Source organism: Tupaia chinensis, unplaced genomic scaffold, assembly GCF_000334495.1.
Source record: "Tupaia chinensis unplaced genomic scaffold, TupChi_1.0 Scaffold000365_1, whole genome shotgun sequence".
NCBI classification, from domain to species: Eukaryota; Metazoa; Chordata; class Mammalia; order Scandentia; family Tupaiidae; genus Tupaia; species Tupaia belangeri.
The window spans coordinates 413,248-418,108 of record NW_006159862.1 but is presented as its reverse complement, the minus strand read 5'-3'; the positions used below and the strand labels follow the sequence as shown (position 1 = coordinate 418,108).

General features: G+C 44.4%; 2 pseudogenes; both read left to right on the top strand.

Moving 5' to 3' along the window:
• Positions 1-1,813: 1,813 nt before the first annotated feature.
• On the top strand, positions 1,814-2,658 carry LOC102498638 (40S ribosomal protein S2 pseudogene; annotated as a pseudogene).
• Positions 2,659-2,791: 133 nt separating this feature from the next.
• The window catches only part of LOC102498236 (recombining binding protein suppressor of hairless-like), a 4,758-nt pseudogene continuing 2,688 nt past the window's right edge, over positions 2,792-4,861 (top strand).

Genomic DNA, 4,861 nt, shown 5'->3' with positions numbered 1-4,861 from the left:
ACACACACACACACACACACACACACCTGGTATGAGTTTAAGCCACAAGGTCCGGGATTCAAATCACAGTCCGCTACATGGGAACTCAGCGACATAGCCATTATGCTAACTGCTGGTCCCCCAAAATATTAAAGACCTCCACAAGGAAAACTATGAGAAGCTAAGAAAAGAAATTGAAAATGACACAAAAAAGTGGAAGGACATCCCATGTTCCTGGATTGGAAGAATTAATATAACCAAAATGGCAATTCTACCCAAATTAATCTACCTATTTAATGCAATGCCAATCAAAGTACCAGACACATTCTTCACAGATTTAGAAAAGACAATCATAACATTCATCTGGAATAATAAAAGACCCCACATTGCCAAAACAATTCTACAAAAGAGTGGAGTGGGTGCATCTCACTCCCTGACCCCAAAATATACTACAGAGCTGCATGGTATTGACACAAAAACAGACATGTGGACCAATGGAACATAATTGAGTCCACAGGAATAAATCCCCAATCATTCAGTCAACTGATTTTTTTTTTTTGAGAGGTTTTTGCTATAGGGCACATGTGCTCGCCAGACAGACAGAGAGACAGAGAGACAGAAAGCAAGAAATCACCTCCCGGGGGGATGGCCATGCCACAATCCCTTCTCCTCCATTCTCCTCTTGGGATCTTGGGCACGCACGTACATGTGCCTGGTGTGAGTTTTAAGTCACCGGGTCTGGGACTCGAACCGCAGTCGACTATGTGGGAGTCCAGCGACATAGCCATTACGCTAACTGCTGGTCCCAAGTCAACTGATTTTTGACAAGGGGTACCAGTTAATCCAGTGGGAAAAGGAAAACCTTCAGCAAGTGGTGCTGGAAAAACTGGATTTCCACCTGTAGAAAGATGAATCTGAACCCCTACCTCTCACCTTTGACAAAAATCAAGTCGAGGTGGATCAAGGTTCTAAATCTAAGACCCCAAACTATTAAACTGTTTCTAGAAAACACTGGGAAAACTCTGAGAGACATTGGGGTAGGGAGACTTCTTACATTAATTTATTTTTTAAATTTGACCACAGAGACATACGCACACACAAAAAGAGAGAGAAAGCAAGCAAGCCTGGGACTTGAACTGTGGTCGACCATGTGGGAGTGTCCAGCACCCTACCACCATGCCACCTGCTGGTCCCCTAAGGATCAATAATTTTTAGAAATAAAAAAAAAGATATTTAGTGAATAAAATATTATCAGATAATATCTTATTTAGTAGCACACATTATATGCATTTAGAAGCAATAAGAACTCTCTAAAACAATTAGCTTCTGACAAATAAACCAAGTGATAAATGGAAATATCAAATTTAATGTAGAAGAAACTTCTCACTGCAATTTTATTTTTGTTTTTATTTTTTTAGAGGTTTTTGCTATAGGATGCATGTACTTGCCAGAAAGACAGAGAGAGACAGAGAGATAGAAAACAAGAAATCACCCCCCCCAGGATGGCCACGCAGCAATCCCTTCTCCTCCATTCTCCCCTTGGGATTTTGGGCACGCCCGCAAATGTGCTCGGCATGAGTTTAAGCCATCAGGTCCGGGACTCGAACAGTGGTCAACTACATGGGAGTTCAGTGACATAGCCATTACACTAACTGCTGGTCCCTAACCGCAATTTTATTATGACAGACTTCAAAATGGTGTGTTACTAGGCAAGAGTTTGTGGAATATGGCACCTACTGTGTTACATCATTGAAATTATGAAACTATCATTCACATGGAAGCACTGTAGCTCTTTCAAAAGGAAATGAGAATGCCTTCTCCGAGAGAACACCAAATGGCAGATGTCGCCGGTGCAGTGGCAGGACCTGGAGGCCCTAGGAGGCCGGGGGTGCTTCCGTGGAGGCTTCGGCAGCGTAGCTCCCCGAGGTAAGGTTGAGGACAAGGAGTGGATCCCAGTCACCAAGCTGGGCCGCCTGGTCAAAGACATGAAGATCAAATCCCTGGAGGAGATCTATCCCTTCTCCCTGCCCATCAAGGAGTCTGAGATTATCGACTTCTTCCTGGGAGTGTCTCTCAAGGACGAGGTTCTGAAGAGCATGCCTGTGCAGAAGCAGACTCACTCTGTCCAGCGGACAAGGTTCAAGGCATTTGTCACCACCAGGGACTACAATGGCCATGTTGGTCTGGGTGTGAAGTGCTCCAAGGACGTGGTCACTGCCATCCGAGGGGCCATCATCCTGGCCAAACTCTCCATTGTCCCAGTGCAGAGAGGCTACTGGGGGAACAAGACTGGCAAGCCCTACATGGTCCCTTGCAGGGTGACTGGCCGCTATGGCTCTGTGCTGGTGCACCTCATTCCTGTCCTGAGAGGCACTGGCATTGTCTCCGCTCCTGTGCCCAAGAACCTGCTGATGATGGCTGGCATCGATGACTGCTACACCTCAGCCCTGGGGTTGCACTGTCACCCTGGGCAACTTCGCCAAGGCCACCTTTGATGCCATCTCCAAGACCTACAGCTATCCGACCCCTGACCTCTAGAAAGAGACCGTGTTTACCAAGTCTCCCTATCAGGAATTCACCAACCATCTCGTCAAGACCCACACTAGAGTCTCTGTGCATTGGACCCAGGCTCCAGCTGTGGCCACAACACAGGGTTTTCATACAGTGAGAATAAAGTGAATTAAGCCTGACCAAAAAAAAAAAAAAAAAAGGAAATGAGAATGATACAGATACACAGGCTGAGGTGTTGCGAGGTGCACCAAAGTGTTTTAAGCTGTGACTTACTTTAACATGTTGTTGAAGTACTGTAGCACGGATTAAAAGAAAATTTGGTGAGCGGCCTCCACCTAAATGACTCACTAGGAAATCTATGTGAAATTATTTAAAAGAGCAAGGGAATCAAACAGTACTTATTCTTCATGTAAGAGCTGCACAGAAGTTATATGGAAATGAAAAAGTTGTTTTTTTTTTTCTTTCCCTCCTCCATGTATATATCTTATGGGCAGTGGGTGCAAGGGGAAAAAAGAACAAATGGGATGTGAAGGTTATTCTGCACAAAGGACCAGCAGGGAGTAATGGCTATGTCACTCGACTCCCTGTAGTCGACTGTGGTTTGAGTCCTGGACCTGGTGGCTTGAACTCATGCCAGGTGTGTGTGCGTGCATGCCCAAGATCCCGAGAGGAGAATGGAGGAGAAGGGATTGTGGCATGGCCATCCCCCCCTGGGGGATGATTTCTTGCTTTCTGTCTCTCTGTCTCTCTGTGTCTTTCTGGCAAGTGCACTTGTCCTATAGCAAAAACTTCTCTAAAAAAAAAAAAGTTGTCCTGCACAAGAGTCTCAACAATGTCCATTTATTGGAATAGAAAAAAGTGGCTGAGAAATAGCAGCTACACTTGGAAGGAAAGAATTATTGCATGACCAAAGCATGTACATATCTGATTCAGACAAGAGAAAGCATGTAAAGATGTTCTTTGGCGGGACCAGCAGTTAGCATAATGGCTATGTTGCTGAACTCCCATGTAGTCGACTGTGGTTTGAGTCCCGTACCCGGTGGCTTAAACTCACGCCGGGCGCATGTGCGTGCGTGCCCAAGATCCTGAGAAGAGAATGGAGGAGAAGGGATTGTGGCGTGGCCATCACCCCCCAGGGGGGGTAATTTCTCACTTTCTATCTCTCTGTCTCTCTCTGTCTTTCTGGCAAGCGCACATGCCCTATAGCAAAAACCTCTAAAAAAAAACAAAAAACAAAAACAAAACCAAAAAAAGATGTTCTTTGACAACAGCGATGGGATTGGTGTGTTCCTCAGCAAGTAGATAAAAGTCATCTCTGGGGAACAGCAGGTGGTGTGGTGATTAAGGTGCTGAATACTTCCACATGGATGACCACAGTTCGAGTCTTGGACCTGGAGGCTTGCTTTCTCACTGTCCCTCTCTCTTTCTGTGTGTGTCTCTCTCTGGTCATATTAAAAATAAAAAAAAATGGGGGCCAGAAGGTTGCATGGTGTTTGAGGGTGCTGGACTCCCACATGGCTGACTGTGGTTGAAATCTTAGACCTGATGGCTTTCTTTCTCACTTTCCCTCTCTCTCTGTCTCACTCTGTCCCTCTCTGGTCAAATTAAAATAAATAAATAAAGTTAAATAATTCTTTTTTAAATTTAGTTTTATTTATTATTATTATTTTCCAGTTCGATCAGAGAGGGAAAGTGAGAAAGCAAGCCACCAGGTCTAGGACTTGAACCACGGTTGACCATGTGGGAGTCCAGCGCCTTTAACCACCACACCACCTGCCAGCCCCAACGTTACTAACCTTTTCAATGAAACAGTTTTTTTAAAAAATTATTTATTTATGGAGGCAGAAGAAGTCGGGCCTTCAGAAGAAGGTTCCACATGGCTCCAGCGAACTAGATTTTTCAGGGAATGAAGATTTTCTACTGATAATTCAGCTTCCAACAAATGAGCTAGCGGTAGGGAGCCCCTCCCTCCCCCCCACCGCACCCTCAGCCTTCTATCTCTGTTTCTCTGTCTCGGTTCCTGTCTCTCCCTCCTTCTGTCTTCCCCCCTTTTTTTTTGTAATTTTTCCTTTTTACACTTTTTTAAAAAGGCACAGTTTTTCTCTGGCTCTCAGTTCCACCTTTAATCTTGTTAATTATCGCTCTGGTCCTCCCACCCAGGCAGAAGAAGCCGGGCCTTCAGAAGCTACACGGTTTTCTAATTTGTGATTTTTTTTTTTTTAAAAAAAGAACAGTAATCACAATTTTTAAATTTTTTTTTGTCTTTCTTTCCCTTGTTTTGTTGTTTCTCTCTCTCTTTTTCATTTTCCTTTTTCTTGTCTCTCCACCCTCCAATATCCTTTCAATGTGTTTTTAGACGGATCTAAGAGCA